Source organism: Pinus tabuliformis, chromosome 5_2 (genome assembly GCF_031772625.1).
Source record: "Pinus tabuliformis cultivar Carrire ecotype Pingquan chromosome 5_2, CPIR1, whole genome shotgun sequence".
NCBI classification, from domain to species: Eukaryota; Viridiplantae; Streptophyta; class Pinopsida; order Pinales; family Pinaceae; genus Pinus; species Pinus tabuliformis.
The window spans coordinates 280,223,807-280,247,908 of NC_142306.1; positions in this window are offsets into that span (position 1 = coordinate 280,223,807).

Sequence of the window (24,102 nt, forward strand, 5' to 3'; positions counted from 1 at the left end):
AAAACTTCCATGAAATTAGAAATCAGCTGTCAACAAGTCTTGATCTAGACCATCTTGAAGGCAATAAAAACCTTGTTCCAGACTTTACATATTCAAATTTGCAGCCCCCAAATGCCATTGGTTGTCAAGTTGCAGATGAAAGCATGGAAGCTGACATATTTGATCAAATGATACAAGAAGGTTCCCTACCTTTCTGTTTTGAATCATTTCAGTATTTGAAGGGAAATTTGCATAGTCCATCTTCAGTGAAGAATGAGCAGCATGTAGGTAATCATGTAATCACATTGGAACCAATAGAAAATGGGTTGCAACAGTCTTTTCAAGCTTTTCATGATCCAATAGCTGATGTTTTGGATGAGGTTTGCAGTCAAAGTCTTTCTCCATTGACCCCATGTGAGCTTGAAACATGTGCTGATATGAATTTGATCCGGCAGTCAGTTTCTTTGTCATTTTCAGCAGAGGTCACGTCACAAGGCTCAGATCAAAGTGTGCATTCATGGTATGAGAAGAAGAGAAGTAATCCATTGGATGAGCTAAGTTCTAGTGTGCTTGAATTTCAAGATCCTTATGCAGTGTTTTTGGAGGCGGATAGAGAATTTATATCATTCAATGGATCTGTTTCTAAGTTGTCATGGGAGTTGCCTTTCAGTAGTTCTCTCTTGTTGGTCATAAGTGAGAACTTGCAGAGATTTCAAACAGCAGATGAGATACTTACTTGGTTGCATTGGTTGTTTCATTTCACTTGATCAGGTGATGAATGAAACTGTTAGAGTAGGTTGTGATGAATAAGCTCCACTTTGAGCATCATTTTCAGTTGGTCGATTGTGTTTAAGTATTGAGTCAGTTTTTAGTTGAGTCATGAGTCCTTTGTTAGTTAGCGCTTGAAATTTCACCTCAGGCTGAGAAAGGTAAACCTCAAGGCTACATCAAACCATTCATTCTCGTAGCTAGCCCTACGGGGCAGGAGAAGGCTCTCTCCGGTCAATCTCGGTAGATCTTCAATGGGATGAGATGACCAACAAGGTAACACTGATATTAGGCTAGTAAACTGATCAAAAGGGTTGATTTGGGATTTTTTGGGTTTTTGGTGGCAAATTGAGGAGCTGCAATTTAGGGTGCGGGGATTGGACACAGTTTCTGCAGGGGGGTCTTTGGGGCGAGGTAGGAACCTGTATTGATGTCTTTAGCTGAAGTGGATGATTAGGAAAGAAAGATAAGAAGGCTAAAGAGAGCAAACAATGAATTTGAATTCTCTTTAGACAGTAGAAAACATAGAAATTAAACAAATTTAAAAGCAGAGCATGACAAGCATGAATTCTTACTTTAACACTTCATTTGTTTAATATGCAGCAGTATAGAAAGGAAATGAATCACATAACAAAGCTTACAATAACATGGAGAAACGCACCATCAACACATGAGTCCACAAGAATCCCAAAGATGACTGCAAAACCCTGGTCTTCCTTAGCCAAAAATTGCAGAGATATAAGTGAAATAATACAGTGATAGCTTCTCCCTCAAGAGTCCAACCATGAAAATGAGCAAGAAAGTACATAATATAGATGATCTAACCTCTTTCCCTGCCTCCATGGGTCGAGCTCACTATCCTAGGAGCTGTTTGAACCACTTCTAAACTAAGCACTACAAAATAGGCAGTCAAAACAACTTGCCTCTATAAACTTGGAAACCAGTTCATACATTCAATTTTTACCTTTTACATGCATAAATCTTCTAGAAATGTTAAACAAGAGTAAAAGTATCCAAAAAGTGTCACAATTACATCCATGAAGATCATCATTAACCTCAGAAAGTCGAAAAGGGTCAAATCTGCAATTTCTGGGCTGAACTGGTCAAATCTGGCAAAATTTCCTCAACGGGTCGCGCCCCTTTTCTCAACGGGTTGCGCACTTTGGAGCTCTGTTTGGAGGCCTTCCCGGTGTCAAAATTGGGTGTAGAATAGCTCGTTGGAAATTTCTGCGAGTCTACTTTCCAAACCAACTGGAATTTTGGAATTTGGAGTTCATTTGCCCAGTCAAAACTCAATTCTCCCAAGACTGCTTTCTGCAACTCAAAAAAGGGGCAGAAAGTCAAATTTTGCATGTATTTTGACCTTCTGGAGGCCCAAAACTCCATAAAAACTCAATTCCATCCATAGGCATATGTAATTTTACATGAAAAATCTAGAAATGCTGAGTTTTTGCCAAGAGGAGTTGCCATGACAAAGGGTCTCACCGGGGGTGAGACCCGTTGAGGAGCCAAAACCTGTAAATTTCCAAAAAAGGCCAAAATTACCCAAAATTCTCAAAATTTTTTGGGATTTGAGCTGTGGCTAGGCTAATGAGTGCCTTGATCCTTCAGTGAGGCCTCAGCCAAGATATGGAGGGGATCGGGCCTTTTTCTCCTTTTTTGTGCCTTGGCCAACCGCCTTGGATCCGGCGATTGTAATTTTGACATTTCTCTAAAACCATGACACCTGTGCAAAAAGTGAAGGAGGTTTTTCTTCTTTGGCATGTTGTGGACAAAAAACTCTCTCAGTTTTCCAAAATTCATCTTTTATTTCTCTGGAACATCATTTGAGTGCGACTTGTCCCGATGTGTGAAACAAGGAATTTTGTCGAAATGGAGCGAAATGAAGGGGATAGGGGGCTTCTAAATTCTTGGGGAAATTTTTGGAAGTAGGGAGGGATGTTAGGAAGCAGGGGAAAGTGGAATCTCAGAGATTGAGTGAGGGGAAGGGGTCAAAAAGGGCAAAACACAGGCCCAACCTAGAAAATTGCCAGGTTGTAGCTAGAAACTAGGGTTTGTGCAAAAATGAGGAATTTGGCGGATCTAAGGGATGGGAAGTGTTTGATAAGGTACTTTAAGGATAGGGGAAGGTGTATGAACATCAGGAAACAAGTTTTGTCGATGATTTGACCGTCCAAGAGAAATTGGCTTTCAAAACCCTAGGAGAGGGAAATGACCTTGCCAAGGCACAACTGAAGCATGAACAAGATGTAAAATGACTCATTAGACACTGACATGACAATGAAAACCCTATGAATGATGATAGACTCAACTGAATGATGACATGGACCAACATTTTGACAACTTTAGAAGGAGTTAAGGCAAACCCTAGACCTAATGCCTAGTGACCAAATTTTGCTTGAAAACTTTTTGAAATGACAAAATTTGACTTGGAAACTCTGAGACCACTTTGTAAGAGCATATTTGATCACTGGAGGAAGGCTGGGAAGACTGACACTAACACAGCTAACATCTTGCAGAAGCCTTGACCTCTTACGATGTGTGCCGGCTTGATCTCAAGGTTGTATTCTTGTAAGGCGGTGATCCAATTCGCTCTCTTTTCGCCCACATCCTTCTGTATCAGGAGGTTTCTTACCGCTGGAAATAGTACTATGACTTTGGTATGGGCTTTTAGCAAGAAAGGTCTGAAATATTTGATTGCTTTGAAAACGGCATACGCCTGTTTCTCGACGTCAGAATAATTGAGTTCAGCACCTTGTAAGTTCGAGCTAAAGAATGCGATTGGGGCCTCTACCTTTTCGTGATTTGCTTGAGTTAAAATCGCAGCATAAGATTTTTCTGAGGCAAACGTGTATAAGATGAAAGGTTCTGAAAAATTTGGGGTAGCCAAAGATGGAGCGTTGATGATGGCTTGTTTGATTAAGTTGAATGCTTCGTGCTCGTCTAGACCCCATTTGAAATTTGAATTCTTTTTTATCATTTTTTGTAAGGGTGAAATAATACGTGAAAAATCCGGGACAAATCGTTTGACAAAATTGATCTGTCCAAGGAAGGATTGCATGGCTTTCTTGTTATGAGGTATGGATATTTCGGAAATTTCCTTGATTCTGTCAGGTTCTATGTGAATACCAGATTTAGATACTATGAATCCGAGCAATTTCCCTTCGCTTAATGCAAAGAAAGATTTCTTTGGATTGAGCGAAATCCCATACCTCAAGCATCTTTGAAAGATTTGCTTCAAATCTTGGAGATGGTTGTTTCGTTTTCTGGAGTACACTGTTATATCATCCAGATAAATCACTACTGATTTATTGACCAATCCTTTAAACGCGATGTCCATGGCTCTCTGAAAGGTAGCTCCGGCGTTGATCAGACCAAATGGCATCTTCCGATATGCATAAGTGCCCCACTTGGTTCGGAACGTAGTCTTTAACTGATCATCGGGATGCACCAGTACTTGATTGTATCCTGAAAATCCATCCAGGAATGACATTAATTCTGAGCCTGCTACTGCCTGTAGAATTTGCTCCATAGGTGGGAGGGGAAAGTTATCTTTCTGACAGGATTTGTTGAGATTTCGGAAGTCGATACAGATTCTAATGTCTCCATTTTTCTTCCTAACGGGCACCATATTGGATACCCATTTGGAATGCCTAACGGGGAAGATTATTCTAGCTCTCAACAACTTATTAAGCTCAGTTTTTATCTGGTTTTCTAGGTTAGGGTGTATTTTTCTGAGCTTCTGCTGGACAGGTTTCTCGTTGCTAGTCATAGGGATAACCTGCTGAATGATGGAAGTGTTGTAAGTATTCAGCTCATCGTAGTTCCAGGCAAAGACGTTTTTGTACTGTCTCAGAAGGCAGATATATGCTGATTTTTCTTCAGGGGCTAGGCCTTGTCCTAGATTAACGTTTTGCGGCTTTTCGTCGGTTCCTAGGTTGACTGATTCGTAGTTCAGAGTTGAACTATAAAGCTTGGCATTAGCCGACCTTTTGAACCGACTTTTCAAGTCATATAAGTCTTCTAATTTGACCACCGATTTGGGTATAGCATTATCAGTGCTACTTTGTTGTATTTGGTGATCATGACAGTCTTCGTCAATTATCTGGTTTGTGTAGGATCCTTCAGAGGTGAGGAAACTTATGATGTCTGGGTCGTCGTTGAACACTCTCCAGGACTAAAATCTTCAGAAGGGATAAGTCTAGAGGCTACGTTAGCTAACAGGTCTGCGCTTGCGTTTTGAATTCTTGGAATTGACGAGATGTTGAATGCTATGAAATGTGAAGTGAGATCTTGCACTAACGATTGATAATGCTTTAAATGACTAGACAGGTAATGTATGGTGTTACGTACCTATTTTATGACGATCTCAGAATCTCCAAAGACTTGAAGATACTTAACATTCAATCCGATTGCTTTGTATAGGCCTTGAACCAAGGCTTCGTACTCCGCTGTGTTGTTCGTGCAATCGAACTCAAGTCTGCATGTGAGCATAATCTTGTTCCCGTCTGGGTTGATCAGAACGCATCCTGCTCCTGCCCCCTCGTTGGATTTAGATCCGTCAAAATATAATTTCCAAAATAAAGAAGTATTTACAGAATTATCTAAAAAACTAAAACATTTTGAGTCATCAGTTTGGGAGAAATTTTCAACTTGGGATAAAACTGAATTCTCTAAGTATGGTGAAACATGAGCACTGAAATTGCCTAGGAAAGAATCTATTGCGTAATTGCCTACAATGCTGCTATTGTATGTGATGGCTTCATTTTCTCCTTCTAGTTCTGTCACTATGTATTTTGGTGCAACTCTCGTTCAACCTTTATCTGATTTGGTTTACCATTGTATGGTAACCACATGTGCGACTAGTCGGTTGAGAAATATCTGTGCAGTTTCTCTGACCAATCCCTGCTAAGAATCAAGCCATAGAACTCAGGGATATCGGCTACCAGAATATCGATAACCTGACACACTTTTGGGTTAGTCGACAATCTTATGGTCACCTGATTAAGTTCACCAATCACTTCGACCTGGGATCGATCAAGTTGAACTATACGTACTACAGATTTTTGAGGTTGCACATTCAATTTGGCACATATTGACCTGGGTAAAATATTCGTTGAAGCACCAGAATCGACCAAGCGATTGTGCACGTTTTTGTTGAAGATTTCATACGTGAGAAGAAAAGGAGGAGTATGAGACCTTGATCTTCCTCCAATCAAGGCGATGTCATTTGGATCAATTTTATTTATCGTATTGGTTGGAGGTCTTCCCAGATTGTGGGAAGCCACAGCTGTAGGTAAAGATGTAGTAGGCACAGCATGTAATTCTTTCATCATGATTTTCTGCTGGTGTTTCAGTTTACTCAATTCGTACAGAGTGATATTAGCCCTAGTCTTCTTCATGTCGTCAATGATGTTATAACCCATTTCATCCGACACTATTAGTGTTCTTGATGGAGGTGTTTGTTCAGATTGGACTGGACTAAGCGGGGTCGGTTTAACAGTTGTCTTTTTGGTTACGACCCTTTCTTTTGTTGCAGGGCTTGCGCCCTTTTGTTTTGGGGTAGTTTGGGGAGGATCAAGCTGATTTTTGCTTCTTGTGCTAACAGGAAATGCTTCATGATCCTCTTCCTGTGGGAGGATGAAATCCCACATTCCTTGAAGTTCTACAACTTCTTCCTCATCGGTCTGCCCTTCAGTGGTATTCTCTTCTTCTTCGTCTTCTTCAGACTCAACGTTTGAGACAACACTGGGTGGTTTTACCTCCATGGGAGGATTTCTTTTAAAAGTCCTAAAGGGCTTTTTCGAAGAAGTCTCTGCTACTTGTTTCTTGATATCGACCATCTCATTGGACATGGCTTTCAACACTTTTTGCAATCCTTCCAAATCGAAAGGATCTTTCGTTTGCTTCTTCTTGGTGTCTTCTTTGAAAGAGATCTTCTTTGATTTGCATTCTTCTATAGCAGATCTCTTTTCTAGGGCTACCACGCGTTTTTCCACTGCTAACACTTCTATCAAGTTGTCAACTAATGTGGTCTTATTTGCCCTATCTACGAAGATAGCCAAGTTTGGAGGTAAAGCCGTGATGTACCATTCACATCTTACTTCCTCGCTGGGTTGTGAGGCAGCGGGGATTTTGTTGAGGATCTTATTGAACCGTAAGTTAAAATCTTTAATGGGTTCTCTAGCCTCAGCCTTAAGATTAGATAGGTCATTAATCAATGTCGCTGTGGATCGGTCATCACCAAACTTAGTGAGGAACTGACTTTGAAAAATGTCCCAGCTTGTGATGGATCCGGAAAGTAATGAAAAGTACCATGACCCGGCTGTTCCTTGCATTGTATAAGGGAAGAGTCGGACAACAGCGTCTTCGTTAGTAACTCCGTTGAGATTAACAGAAAGCATGAAATTATTGATATGTTCTTCGGCTAGCATACCTGCTTCTGGGTTGAATTTAGGTAGCCATTTCTCGGGATGGGCCGGTATAGGGCTCAGGGGTGGAGGCATTAAAACCGCCCCAGGATTATTCCATGGAGACTGGGCCATCGTGGAGCTGCTAACTAATGGAAGTGCAGAAACTGACCCCTGATGCTGAGAAGGTGAAGAAATCAGGATCTTTGATGTTCGAAGAGGGAGGTTTGTGGAAGACGGGTGAGTGAGTTGGAATGGAAAAGTGGGTGGTTGACTTCGCGGTGAGGGAGTTGATATGGACGAAGTGGATGAAGGAGTCTTACTGTCAGACTCTTGAGGTGTTTTCCTTGCTCTTTTTCTAGTAGGAAGAGGGAGTTCACTTGGTTGTATGCCAAATTTTTCACTCTTTAATCTAGTAAGGGGATGAGCAGGGTTGTACTGCGAAGTCACACTGCTTTTAGATTTATCAGACTTCTGGTTAAAAATGGAGAATCCCTGGAGTTTACTAATCAAAGTTTGAATTTCAGGGGGTTCAATAATAGATTGGTCTGATATATTCGAATATGTAGCAGTGGTGGATACTCGAGCGACTTCAAATTCCGGGTTTAACCGTGTTGGAGAAGTCGAAGGAGTTGATGAGGGTGTATTACTCTCAGAATGGTATTTGGATATTGCCTTAGGTGCCATTCATAGTTCGTGCCCTCCTTCTAGCGCCAAAATATGTTGAGGGCCCCGAAATCGGGTCAAAAACATATGGGGGATACCCACCCAGTCGGGAACCTGGTTGGCGACTCCGTGCCCGTTTGGTGTAGCGGGTCCAACTGGGGATGACGGGACCAGCTTCCCGTTCTAAGGGGTGTGTGTGCGTGTAGAAAATAGTGATGTGTATGTGTAGAAAATGATAGTAGAAAATCTGTAATTATTCCTTAACTAATCTAATTCTAAATTCTGAAATGACTTTATACTACTTTAATCTAACAAAAACAATACATCTAATCTACACTAACCCGGGGCAGAATTTTTCCATTATGCAATCTAGAAAGATTTCACAGAATAACTGGTAATGAAGATTATTCAGCTATTATGAGAATATAAATCAATTAAGATGAACCATCTTGCGTAAAAGGTTAAGCAAAACGGTTGTGAACAGCATATTGCATAATCAACTATTCATGTATTAAGCACAAATCAATGACTCCACCGTACAAAAGTGCCAAATGGTAGTTCACTCATTCATACATTAACATATAAATAACATCAGCTGTATATTACTCTAAGAATGCAAGCAGAAACTAGTCAAGAGATAAAAGTACCATTTATGACTGATTTTAAATTTACAGACCTTAAGCAATAATGATCTACTTCTACTTGCTTCTAATGCCTACTAAGAGTACAGAAGTGCAACATCAGTAGCAGGTATTAAAATGCAAACATAAATAAATCTTGATCCGTCCATTCATCAAAAACCCCCTCCGAGGGTGCAAAAGTGCATGTTCTGAGGACAAGTTTTTTGACAAAATTTCGGACCCTTCTCCAATGCAACGAGAAGGGTTAAATACTAGTAACCGACTAATTTACTTTACACAAATTCAGGGAACGGCTTCAAATGACCGCCCTTTTACTAAAAACAAATTTATTTCTAAAAACTGAATCTAATTTCTAACCGTTTCTGTATCTTCTCCTTAGTGCTGTAAGCAATGCGCTGTTCGCCCTGAAAGAGTCGGCTGGTTGTCCTTTCCTTTTGTTCGAGCTTGAAAATTAGAAACAACAAGTGCTGGCACCTCTTTCTGTTAGATTAGAAGATATTTTCGAAAACCTTTCTCTAGCTGGGTGTATTCGCTGTGCGCACGCTTAGTACAACCTAGTTTCTTTTCGAACTGATTTTGCTGTTGCTATTTTGGTTTCCAGTCGTGCGAATGAATCAATGAGTTAGAAGTCGCGCTGTATGGACAATCCCCTGTTTCGAGAATTGTTTCCGTTCTTTGTTCCAGGCTTTTCTGGAGCGTCTTTCTTCTCTTGCGCTTCTTTCTTTGCTTTACCAAGTCTGAGCTTCAGGATCTTTTGTAAACACGTTGCTTTTGTGTGCCTTTGACTCTGAGTCTCGGACAATCTATTTTCATCAGTGCCTGTTGGGCGATACTCTGGAATCCGTGGTTCTGCTGCATGCGTCATCCAATTGCGGAGGCATCTTCTCTCTGTTGTCTTATTGGCACTTTTCCCTTCTCCTTAGATGTTTCCTGCATATAGATTTATATCAGTTGCATGTCTTGCAGTTTACGCAAAGAAGAAGGGAAATGACGAAAATATTGACATGAAAGCATTAAATTCTAATGAATGCGAAATTAATGACATTCATCATAACTTGACTCTTCGATAAATGCGATGCAATCATTTCTGGATATTCAAGCATGCGGTAATTAATTCCCCTTAAGGCGCGCTTTCAAATTTGGATCTACCGTGTATGTTGGAGAGTTCTTGCGATGAGTCTTTTCTGCGATTGGTATTGCAATATCGATGGCTGCGACGTTAGTGTTATCGCAGATCGCTAATATCGCAGATCGCAGCTTCGCATGGTCGCAGATTGCAGATCGCAACATCGCAAGGTTTTTACTTTGTCATTTGTGCTGCTCGTGTGACATTGCGACGTGCGACGTCGCATATCGGCCGTCGGCGTTTCTTTAGGTTCTCCTTTTTCAAATGCTCTTAACGTGCGCGATGCGATGGTTTCTCGCGTCGCTCCTTTTTCCGTCGCGACGCGATATATAGCTTTTAGGGAGCTGATACAAAAGATTTTTTACACAAAAATATTTTTTGGGTTTTTGGCTAAGGGTCCCCCTTTGCTTGATGTTATTACTAATATCAAACGAAGAGGGGGGTTGTTGGTGACCACAACACCTCCTTAAACTTTTTTCATGATGTGAAAACATACCACTTGTCCTTGAACTTTCCTTCTAGTATGATAGTGTGACACGTGCCCACCAAAGAAATGTTTTTCCAGGTTGCAATTACAATATCAAAATATGCCACATGTCTACCAAAGAAATGTTTTCCCAAATTGCAATTATAATATCAAAATATGCCACATGTCCTTGGCTACTTCTGGCCTCTAGCCATATCACATGAACAATTTTTTTGTGCAATACAACATGTATCACATGAAAATAAAAAGATAACCTTAAAGAAAATACTCAAATTGCCTTAAGACTTAACGAAATCACCTCCAAACTTTTCCAACTTTTTTCCAAGACATTACCAAGGCTAGATCCTCCATTAGAAGCCTTCAATGGCTTACTGAATGGATTAGGATAGGGTCTAAAGGGCCTTCAAACTCTAACTTTCTCAAGTTCAAGGCAAGGAGGCTAATAATTTACCAGTTGTTTCTTGAGATGGATTGTTATGCATTCATAGGATTTGGGCTTCATGCATATAATAACATCCGTCCAAAACTATTTGAGGATTTTAGTGATATCAGGATCCCAAGAAACTTATCTAATCCATTATACTATGTTAGAAAATTACTTTGGTTGTAATTTAACCCTCCAAATTCAAGGATTCATATGTCTCTCTCATCATGAAAGCATTTAATCCTTCCTTGAGGGAAACATGACCATCTAAGTTTGAATGCATACACTTTTGAACTACACACACACCCACACCCACCCACCATCATCATGCTCATATAAACTAGCAAATACTTTGCAAGTAACACCATAGGTACATGTATGAATTCAACAACAATTATTACAAAGTAAACATACAACCCTCACACAAGTCATCGTAATAAGAGGACTTCCCATGCCATTTATTCACATAATTATTTCCAAGACCTATTCCATAGCTTTCCATAATTATATCATTAAAGAGGAACTATAGGGAGGAAAAGTCATTTTCCATAACAATACTCTAAACTTGGTAATAATCATGGTCCTACAATTACCTCCTAATGACTCTAGTAGATTCCATTAGCCCAATTATGTAGGTAATTCAATCCAAATCATAATAGTAGATTGTTGATTTGATACTTTCTTTATGTGCCATATGCAGGGAAAAAAAAATGGTGCAAGGAAAACATTAAGCATTTAAAATGAATTTCCCACATATTTGAAGACATCGAGGTAAGTAAGAAAATAGGCCATTAAAGGTATAAGTTATTGACTCCATTCAAACAAAGAACTATCACCTTATATAAGCATTGTCATCATGCTCATATAAACTATCAAATACTTCGCAAGCAACCTCATAGGTAGATGTATGAACTCATCAACAAATCTTAGAAAGTAAACATACAACTCCCACACAAGTCATCATAACAAGAGGACTTCCCATGCCAATTACTCATGTAATTATTTTTAAGACCTATTCTGTAGTATTTCACAATTTGATCACTAAAGAGGAAATATAGGGATGAAAAGTCATTTGTCATAGAAATACTCTAAGGGTAATAATCATGGTTCTACAATTACCTCCAAATGACTCTAGTAGATCCTAGTAGTCCAATTATATAGGTAATTCAATCGAAAGCATAATAGTAGATTGTTTATTTGATACTTTCTTTATGTGCCATATGCAGGGACAAAACAACAGTGCAAGTAAAATAATTAAGAAATCAAAATGAATTTCCCACATATTTCGAGACATCGAGTCAAGTAAGAAAATAGGCCATTAAATTTATAAGTTATTTACTTTAGTCAAACCAAGAACTATCACCTTAGTCCAAACTATGATCATGCATTAAAAAGGAGTGGATGGGTTTGTTCAAGAATTTAGACATAAAATCTAAAGCTTATAGGAGTAAAAATACATCCATAAGTGAATATATTTTTATGTCATTATAAATGTTTTGTGAAGATTGGTCAATTTAACAATGGTTCAAATTATCAATTAAAATTGGAAAGTAGGACTACGCTACATGACCAGAAAATACCTTCGAGGAGAGAAACGGCTGCATTAGGTGTTATGGCCATTTTCATTTGAACCTCTTGGATGACAAGATCTCTTAAATGTAGTAGGAACCCTGATACCATTATCCTCAGGGAGAGTTATGCTACTAGAAGAGGAGTAAACTTCTAGCGTAGAAACACGAGAGCAGATATGGAAAATTTCTTCCTTCATCCTGTTCAGAGAGAAATCCATTTCAACATGATGAACCAATATTTTTTCTTCCAAGAAAATTCGCAAGGAGTTTCTTTCACATTCCACTATATCTTCCAAGTTTTGAATGGAGGCTATCAGACCTTGAGAAGAATCCAACATTTTGTCGATAATGCCAGAAGGATAAATATTTTACAGAGGAAGAGATATTTCCTCATTCCTATGAAGAGAGACCTAAGCTCCAAAAATAGGCACAAAATATTTTTCAACAACTTTGACCATCATGTAGAAAGAAGGTGAAACCAAAATATGAAACACATAGAGACACCTTGGCGAGAGCATGTTCCTCGGAGATTTTGATAAATAGGAGGAGAAAGGACTCCAACATGAGCCAACCTGCAATAATAATCCTAAAAAATCCATATATAAATCGCTTAAGCAGAGATACGGCAGGAGAAGATCACAACAAGACAACATAATTAAATTCATACTCTCTTGAAATGTTGTGGTCACTATAGTTGAGAGAAGGCATACTAAATCTAGCTTGAAGTGGAATAAATGGATGTAATCACTCAAAGTTGAAGGAAGTTGGAGAGCGTTCCAATTGTTTATTGGTGTGTGACACCTGGGGATGGTTATGATATGAGAAGGCCAGAAGGGAGACTTTGTCCATCGAAAAATTAAAGTTTCCTTCCAGTGAGACGCCAGAAAACTCATATGTGATCTCCTACCAAAGAATGAAGCCATGTATGACCAAGGAGGGGGGCATGAAGCATTATCCCAATGGGGATTAGAAATTTTTGAGAATCCGACCATGATTAAGGAATAGGGGAGATACTCAAAACTTGATTAACTACAATATCACTTTGATTCACATAGGATCCTTTTTTGGAAATCTCATCAAGTATTCAATTTAGCTGAGGTTGTAGACATGTAAGAAATGCACCTTGTCAAACTGAGAAATTAGGGCAAGAATCCTTTGACAAAGGTATGGAGAATTAGGACTAATTGTCATCTTGGCTTTGGCGAATTGGCATATGACCAAAATAGAGTCCCCAAAGACATTGACTTTAGAAATTTTTAGATCTCTAGCTAACTCCAAACCTTTCCAAAGAGAAAAAAATTATGCATGTTTATTTCTTGTTATTCCAAGGCCCCAAGCAACCTAAGATAAAAAATTTTCTTCAGGGTCATAAATGACCCCTCCCCCTACCTCCCCACTACTCTAACCTCCCCAAACTATACACAAATTACATTCATTGTTGTATAGAATTTTTTACAACCATACAATTTGCACACCATCAATTTTAATTTGTGCAACAAATAATGAAAAATATATACGATTTCGATTGTACAAATAATTAAAATTTGATATACGAATTGGAAGGCACCCATTTCAAATTTTGTATAAAATTGTTGTACAATCCAAATTTGATCTTTGTCATTGATTTATTGTACAATTCTTCCTGTAGAACTACCACATAACAATGATCCACCTAATGAATCCATCATTTGTACTTTCTCTTGTACAATCCATTATCATCTACCATTTTTTCATATTTTTATTTCCATATCATTGTGCTGTCTTGTCCATAAAAATGCATTTGTACACTTGCTAATTAGTTAGAAATTTTGAAGTGTTAAATTACGAAATTAGAAGAAGGAAAAAAAAAAACAAAAAGTAGGTCATAAAGGTAATTAAAATCCAAAATTACCATTTTTATTATATTATTATTTTTAATAGAAATGGATATTTGTATTGCATTAAATTTGTGTTTGTTCACAATGAATACTCAAGAATATTGTTTGTCATTCATCATGCCTCTTATTCTTATACATACTATAGAATTCTATGAATTCTAATGGACTACATAGTTTCACAAAATTTGTTACATTCCGATATGGATACATTCGACAAAAAGTTCCTAATAACAAGCAAAATTTGCAACAATACATATCTCATTTGGAATCCTCACCCTCCTCCTCTAAATTATGTTTGATATCGGGATGTTGGTTCACCTCCTTCTAACCTCCAAAGCTTGATTTTTTTTAAGTTGGTGTTTAGTAGTTGAATTTGTTCATGTAGCTCCACAATATGTTGGCAAAGTGCCTCTATTTCACCCATTTTCTAAGTTATCTTATATTACATACTTTGAATCTCCTCTATCACATTAAAACTTTTTTACATCTGCTTTTGTTGTCTCATGTTCATCACCATCATGCCAATTTTGAGGGCATCCATTTTCTCTGCTAATTGAGTGACTTAGTCCTTGCATTTGCAATTATTTTTCCTTTCATGGTTACTATCAGCCCAAGATTTCTCTTTATCTCACCTCATATTTTCCTATCCTATCCATGGAAACCCACCACCTTCTTCAATGTACCACACAATCACTACCAAGTCTTTGTCCCCAGGGTACCACATAGTCTTCCCTAGGCCTCCTCTAGTTTTGTTGCATGCCACTAAAATTGATATACAATGCTCGTTATTGTCCAACCCAAAGCTTAGAAGTTCCTTTTTTGCACATAGGAAGATCCAAATTTTCACCCTCTCAATTGATTAATGATATGTCTATGATTATGGGTAGTGCCCCACAATCTAACTCATTGTTATCAAGCTGGGCCATAGAGAGGGCTTGTAAGTCAGTCTGAGACCCCAAGGAAGGTAGGTATACCTAGTCCCAAGCTACCCGTTGCCTCAAATTCTCTAGTCTTTGGGCCCAATGCTAGACTTTGTGCAGAGACCATACTATCATTCTTGGAGTGAAATTCAAGCCTATACAACCTTACACCCACCTATTCTATGCGATGAGAGAAGAACTATGCAACCCGAGCTCCCAAGGTGTTTATCCTACCCACCATGTCCAAAGGATATTCCATCTGATAGTTAAAATATTCCTACGTACATGCATCCAAGATATACAAAGAAACAAACACGGACAAAAACCAACCTGGAGGTCGAAAGTATTAATAGAGGAGGATGGCTCACCAAACAAGTTGTCACTCCACGATACCTACCAAATTCTTTAATCATTCTCCCAATTTTCCATCACCTGATATCCTCTCAAATTTGGAACCCACAACATTCTATTATGTTATATTCAATACAATTCACACTGCTTCCCTTGAATCCCACATGCGACCAAAATTATTGTTGCATGCCTATTTGTAATTGTCTTGCCTCCCAAAGAGTTCATCATTGGATTCGGGGGTCCATTGGAATAAATATTTGTTGTCTAGTGGTTTTCATCCTACTTATGAGAAGGTCATGTGGGTCTACCTTCTATATGTGCCAGATTTACTAGGGGTGCCATGACATCCATCATACCCCCTAAGCAATTTTTGTATTAGAGACCACTCCTTTCACTAAACTGATCCATATTTTTTATTTTATTTTTTGTTTTTTAAATGACTACACATTTCCATCCAAGTTATGGAAGACACTACCATCCCAAGGTGCAATTTACTTCTAAGTTCCTTGCTTGTACTTGGAAAGATTGGTTATCACATTTATTTGCTTCTTTGTTTTGAGTTATGAAAATATAAAAGTACCCTTTTTATGGATTGCCTTCAAGGAACCTTCTTATTCTATTTAATAGGTTCATTGAGTGCTTATCTTGGTGTAATGTTCATTTGAATAAATGTTGTATAGTTATAAGTGAGTCTACCAAAATTATATGTTGGACACCTGTTTGGTAATTTAATTAACCATAAATTACTTGCATAAATTATTGTCCAGGGCTAGTAAACTGATGAAGTGTAAGTGCATTGTATGTGCTAGAAGTCCTTGATTATTCACACCAATTCTAAATTAAGCTGAGTTATCAAAATATAAATTCTAAATTAAGTTATTGAAATGCACATGAGCAAAGAAATTATTCCTAGAAAATAAAATGATCATACTCTTTTATCGGAGACTACCTATGGAAAATCTCACACTCTTCTTCAAAAGAAAATATCACAACTCTACATATAAGTAAATCAATACCAAACCTATTGTAAGTGAAAATTAATTGAACTATTATAAAAATTATATCTAATTATAAAATCCACACAACTAATAAAAATCTCAGACTTGTAAATCAATCTCACACTTGTAAAATGAAATTCAATTCATAAGACACACACACACTATGTTGTATATCTGTAATATGTTATGTAATAGTCAACTCATCTATCAAGATAAGACACTCTTGCATGAAAAACCAAAGTAAATTGAATCTCTGCTTAACTATGTTCACACTTTCTCATTTCTTATAAGTCACTCATGCTTGAAATATAACCTGCAAACAAATCCTCTGTTTTACTAAATACAGTTAAGTACAAACTCACACTATTGCTGTCACTACTGATAAGCTTAATTCACGTGAATTTATAAAAAAAAGATAAGGTTAGTAAATCCATCATAATTTGAATCTAAAATAATAAAAAAAACACATCTACTCAATTGAATAGGGCATAAAGCTTATAAAATTATACAAAAACTCTATCTAATGAAAATTAAAAAAAATCCTTACTGCTTGAGGGGGGCCTCCACAAGAAGCAGGTAATCAAGCTATCCATCAAACAATCAACCACACATGGAAATGAAAAGGTTCTTCATAAACTGAAATTAAAAACAGAGCTTTAAGTCTTCGCTATGCATATATAAGTCACTGTGTTTGTGTCTGCTGCGAGGTCTTTTTATAAAGCTTGTATCATTAAATGTTTAGAGCTCTATGCCTAACCTTGCTAACAAAATGATAAAATTAATTATGAAAAGATAACATAACAAAATTCGCTCATGATTTTCTATTAACAAAGAAAATCGTGAAGTGTATATCTTGTTCCTCGCTCTCTTCTTATAGTTGATAGAGTTGACTTTATCCTTGACCATGTAACTGGAAGCTTTGTTTATCAACATGGTTCATGAAAGTAGGAGGGAATCATTGAGTGCATTGATCACCACCTTTCCATATATTTCACCCTCTAGCTGGCACCTTGGAACCAATCAAACCATGGACTTTGATGCAGAATTAGACATTAGCTGCAGAATCATCCCAATTCAGTAGCTAAAGAAAATATTAGACTAATAATAAAGCACATTACCAAATTTTGAAATACAAGACAATTATATACCTTCCATGCCATAAATCTTGTGATTTTATGCCCATTGAGTGATTATGATGGTCAAAGAAGAATAAGATAGGTGAAATAGGCTGTCAAAAAGATGCAATTATGAGGCTCAACATTCCCCCACACGAATTTCATTGCATGTCCTCATGCAAAAATTCAAAACTGATAGCCTTTCTATGTCACTGTACTCCTTCAAAAACTTGAGCCAGAACATCCAAGTTTGTTTTTTTTACCTTCTTAGCAACTTCCATCCTGGGCTTCTTCATCAAAATTTTGTATTTCAAACTTATGACCTTCCTCTTGAGAGACTTTTTATTTTCCTTTAGCTTCTTATTCTTATCATACCACAGTGCAAGATGTAAGAGAACATTACCATTTCGAGTCATTTGTATTTCATTATGCACTTTCAATGTTTCATGTTCTTGTTTTAAGTGTCTGTTTAGTGCCTCCAATTCAAAAATTTCTTGTTTGAGAGTATTCACAATTGGAGGTTCTTGTGGACTATCAGTCTAAATTCCTTAATTTGAGGATGAAGTGGAATTTTCTGTAGCTTTCTTCTCCAGAGACTCAATGTAATCATATATCTCCTGTTGGATTGGGTCAATCTATGGTGTTCTTCTCACTGTATTAGCAATTGGTGATGAAACTGATCATAAAGTTGGTGATAAAACTAGTGATGGAACTATAGGCGATGGAATCTTCAATTCTTCATCTTCCTCCAAGTTGACAAACTCTACAGATTTTCGAGATGATTCCTTTGTTGATTTGTAGAGTCTGTCACTTCTCCTAATAGTAGATGAAGATTAGTAAGAGGAGTTTTCTTTTGAACCTTTTCTTGTTTAGTTTTTTCCTGCTCCATTTCCTATGATTCCTTTTTAGACATATTTCCTTCCTTGTCATTGGTTTTCTTTGTTTCCTCTATTTTCTTTTAGGGTGTATTTTCTTCTTTTTTCACTAGCTTTCTTTCTTCTAACACGTTTCTTCGTTATGTTTTCTAAAACTTACAAGGGGAATTTCATCTTCTGAATGTTGCTCTAGTTGTGGAAGTGGGTTATCAGTAGGGTTTTAAGACAATTTTCTTCTTCTTCTGTTTACCTTACTGTTACTAGGTTCTTCTTTCTCTATTTCCTTAAAATGATTTATGATTAGAAAACTCTCCCATTTATCTCATAATCTCTCAAGATGGGCTTCAATAAGAATTTTTATAAGACCATGATGATACACCATATTTTGAATGAACTGTATTTTTCTTTGAGTATTTCTAGACATCTTCCTTAAGCTATTAAGTAGAAAATATGGTAAATTGATTTCATTTCCTTCAAGAAAGTGCATCGTTAAACGAACATGGTAGAAAAATATGCTACCAAATATACCCTCACAAGTAATGAAATTCTGAATAACTACTTGTAAATTCCTCCATTTACTTTTGAGAGTTATTCTTGGAATACCTTTTTTAAAGATAGTAGTATCCATACCTGGGTTCTTTAGAAATGCATTCCATTAATTCCCTTCAATTCCCCTATTTTTGAACCACCTCTCGCTAGCCCTGAGCAATCCAGTTACCTCAACCATGAAGGATTCTATCACCACTATTTTGATGTCCCTGATTTCTACTTCAGTTCCATCCAAGGCTTGGACAAAAAATTTGGTTACTTCTCTATCATAGCCATCGAATTCTTCTATAAAATCCAACCACTACGCTTGTTGGAGAATCTGCTTGACCTGTGGGTACCCTTCCATAAATTTCTTCCCATTTGGCTCTGTTCTAACAATGACTCCCATGTTGGTGAAGTTTTTAATCCAAAATTGCTTCTTTGACAGGGTTTTGGAACGATATTAGTTTCAAAAATATGAGTATGGATGAGAGTGAAATGGTAGATAGAAATGAGTAGAACAACTCTTGAGAAAACAAAGTAGAAATGTACATGAGTGAGAAAAATTATCAGTGAAATAGGGTTTCGAAAATGAAGTGTTTGTGTAATGATGAATGGAAAGTGGGATTTTTCGGCTAACTTCATTGATATGACATGATATTTATACTCAGTTTGAAGTAATCATTATTTCGAATGGCGATACAACATCTATATTATTTCATAATCTATTGTTTTTACCTTTATTATTAAATCTAATATTTACATACCTTCAAGTTTTTTATTCTAATACTTGATTGTTCTTTTTGAATTGTCCTCAGGTGCTTTCAATTGTAGGCTTGATCATTCCCTTCTGCTAAAATATTCAATTATCCCAGTCAGTGATTCTTCTCAATATCAACTACAGAATTTTGTCAAAGCTGCAGATTCTAAAATTTTTTGCAGCTACTTATTCTGAAAAGAAAAAGAGGGATATAAATAAAATGGGGATTAGAATAGGATTGAAAAAGAAAATTTAGGGTGCCAAGTATACTTGGTTTTCACCCTAAATTTTTTGTATAAACATGCGAACAAAGTTGCTTTTCATGTTTATACAATTTATTTTTATTTTTCTATTTTTGTTTTTCCATTTAAAAAACAAAAATATTTACAAATCAAGTTGGAGAGGAAGGAAAATCCATCCTAATAATCTTAAAATCAATATTGTCTTGCAAATTTTTAACAAATTCTTCCTTTGCCAATGGCTTGTGATAAAATCTCAATTGATGGCTATTTACAAGGAAGGCCACTCTTTCTTCTTCAATGGTTCTAATCCTGACTGAACCATTATCAAAGATAGTTTCAATCTCATAAGGCCCAAGCCAATGAGTTTGAAATTTTCCTTGAAAATCTTTAAACTTTGAGTCAAAAAGTAATGCCCAATCTCCTCGCTGAAATTTTCTTTCCTTTATGTACTTGTCATGCCACCTAGATATTTGTTGTTGAACTATGTTGGTTCTTTGAATAACATCTTGTCTTATCTCATCTAGTGCATTTAGCTGCTCCATTCTTTGTTTCTGTGCTTCAGATAGATCAATGCCTAATTTAACTATTGTTATCAAGGTCTTTACCTGGAACTCAATAGGAAATAAGACTTGCTTCCAATAAACAAGTTCATAGGGAGTATGTCACGTAGTGTTTCTCCATGTGGTATGGTATGCCCATAAAGCTTCTGGAAGATTTTCTTCCCAGTCTATTCTATGCATATGTACAGTCTAGGTAAGAATTACTTCAATTAATGTATTAGTGTATTCCACCTATCCATTTGCCTGTGGATGCTATGGAGTGGATTTTTGATGTTTGATTTTATATTCCTCCATTATCTTTTGTACCAACTTGGATGTAAATTGAGTTTCTTGATCTGTCACAATCTACCTTGGGACACCAAAACAAGTAAAAATATCCTCGAAAAGAAATGAACCTACAACATTTTCAGTAGCAAAAGGAAGTGCTTTAGCTTCTACCCATTTTGTAACATAATCAATGCAAACAAGAATGTACCTTTTTTGTCTAGATGGTGGATTAATTGGACCAACAAAATCTAGAGCCCATTTCTCAAAAATTTCAATGAGTACCTGAGGTTGCAGAGGCATTTCATCTGAAGGAACAAGTTTCCCCATTCTTTGACAACTATCACATCTCTTTACATATTCTTTGGTATCCTTGAAAATGGAAGGCCAATAATATCCTAAGAGAAGGATTTTGTAAGAAATTATTTTATCAACGAAGTGTCCTCCACATGGTTCATCATGAAAAGCCTTTAATATCTCTAGTACTTCATCTTCTCTAACACATCTTCGAATAATCAAATCTGGCCCTGTTTTGTACAATTCTCCATTTATCCATGAGTAAGATGCACTAATTTGAATTACCTTTCTTTTCTCTCGAGGAGACAAATATAATGGTAACTTCCCTGTAGCCAAATAGTTAGCAATATCTACAAACCAAGGAGATTTAGTAGATAGTGCAAATAAATATTCATTAGGAAAATTCTCTTCTACAGGTACATTATTATTATTATTTTGAATCCTAGATAGAAAGTTAGAAAATATATTTTGTTTCCTAGGCCGATCCAAAATAGTAATATTGAATTCTTGTAACAACAATAACCATATTGTAATTCTACCATTAGTAATTGGTTTATTCATTAAGTATCTAATTGCAAAATGATCTGTATGTACAAAGGTTTCATATCCCGTGATGTAATGTATGAATTTGTTGATGGCATGGACACTAGCTAAAAAATTCTTTTCTTTTACAGTATAATTTAACTTTGCAAGAGTCAATTTTTTACTGGTATAGTAAATGGCATAAGGAGTTAAATTGTTTTGTCGTAGTAGAACTCCTAATGTTGTATATGAAGCATCAGTAGAATTTTGAAAAGGTAATTTCTAGTTTGGCCCCTCTTAGAATGGTTGCTTCAGAAATCTTTTCTTTCAATGTTTCAAAAGTTTTTTTGGAAATTAGAATTCCAATTGAATTTACAATATTTTATGAGCAATTTGAAAAGCGAAGACACAATTTTTGTAATTTTTTTTATGAATCTTCTATAGTAACTAGTAAAACCAAGAAAACTTTTAACATCTCGTTGACAAGTTGGAATTGATAATTTAGAAAACTTCTACTTTAGATGTGTCCACTCTAATTCCATTTCCTAAAATATGGTGTCCTAAAACAATCCCCTTAGTAAACATGAAAAAACATTTTTCATGGCTTAATGAGAGATTTTCTTCCTTACATCTAATGAGAATTTTTCCAAAATTTTAAGAGCTTTTTCAAAAGAATTGCCATAAACTGTAAAATCATCCATGTAAAATTCCACACAATCATGAATTAGATCAGAAAAAATTCCTAAAAATTCCCTTTGAAATGTTGCAAGTGCATTACACAACCCAAAAGGAAGTACTCAGTAGGTGTAGGCTCCCCATGGATAGGTAAAAGTGGTTTTATCTTGATCTTTTGGAGCCACTTGGATTTGGTTATATCCACTAAAACCATCTAGAAATGAGAAATAATTTTTTCCTACCAATGTTTCTAAAACTTTATCTATGAAAGGAAGTGGAAAATGATCTTTTAAGGTAGCTTTATTCAATTCCATATAGTCAATGCATACTCTCCATTTTCCATTCTTTTTAGGAACAATTACCAATGGTGAAACCCATTGGCTATCTGATATTGGATAATTGAAATTCACATTTAACAATTTTTGTAATTCCTCTTTAGTTTCCCTCAAATTTGGATTCATTATTCTCTGAGGCTGTTGGATTGGCTTAACATTTTCTTCAATGTAAATATGATGTATACAAGTATTGTAATAAATTCATTTCATGTTAGTGTATTCCCATGCATAAGCAGAGGAATGTTATTGTAACATATTTATTGAATCTTCCTTTTGGAATTCTTCCAGATTATTATTGATATTCAAGGTTTTTCTGGGAATATTTCTATTGGAGAATTGCCAATTTTTTCCATAGATGTAAAGATATTGACGAGATGATAAATATTCAATATTTCATTGTCCTTGAAAACTTTGATTAGATTCACAATATGAGGAAGAGTCATTATTTTCCATTAAATTCAAAATTTGATCTTCTTCATCTATTTGTGAAGTAACAAAGATTGGTCATATATCAATATCATCATCTATCCATTTTTCACTTTCTACTTCTATTGTTGTTTTTGCAAGAGGATATAATGTGAATTTATTTGTTGAACTTCCATAAGAAATAAACATATCACCAGATCTACAACTTATAAAAGCATCAACTGTAGCTAACCATGGTCTTCATAGAATCAATGGATGTCCTCTTAAATTACTCTTAGGTGTTAGAATCATAAAATCAATAGGATAATCCCAATATTCTAAGGATACAAATATGTCTTCTAATACACCATCAAGTTTAATAGTAGATATGTCTGCTAATTGCAACAATGTAGGTGTATATTGAAGATTAGGAAATTTCAATTGATTCATAGTTTGTTTACTCATGATGTTTATAGCTGCTCCTAAATCAATCAATGTATTTGGAATTTCAATACCATTGATGTATGTTTTCACAATGGGACTTCCTGGATCAAGATATTTTTGAATTGTTGTTTTTCCCATCATGATATCTGCAGTTTTTCCAACTAACTAAATTCTTTTGACTTCTTTTCTTTGCCTTCCCAGTTTTTTAATACTTAACTCCCTAATTGTATTTACAAAAAATGGTATTTCCTTAATGGCTTGTAGTAAAGGAATTTTTATGCAAACATTCTTCAGTTCATCTAGCATATCATAATTAGGGAATAAAATATGTTTTTCTACCTCTTTATCATATTTTCATCTCTCAGGAAAATGTGGTGTTTAGACAGATACTGAAGGTTGTTCTATGAGAGGAGTTGAGTTTATTGGAATATCATTAGAATGTACAAGGGTGGTTTGTTTTTGATATTTTTCATCTTGACTAAGAGACTTCCCTTTTTAAGAGAGATTCTCTTTTTCAGATTCCTAAATAACAAATGATGGGGACTTCTTTTCTAATACTCTAATAGATTTAGGTTGGACATTGTTTAGATCTAGTGGATTTATCATGTAGGTTTGGAAATTCTATCCTTCCATATTGTAAACAAGTTGTGAATTTTTATTATTATTTGGATTTGGAAGTGGTTGAGTAGGCAATTGATTTGGTCTTTGCGGGAATGGTAATGAAAGTTGTGGATTTGGATTCTGAGTTTGAGTTTGTTGAACATGTTGAGGAAAATATTGTGGTGGAAAAACATGATAAGGCTGTTGAAATTGAGGATATTTTCCATAAGGATGTTTCCATCCCTGTGCCCAAGTTTGAGGC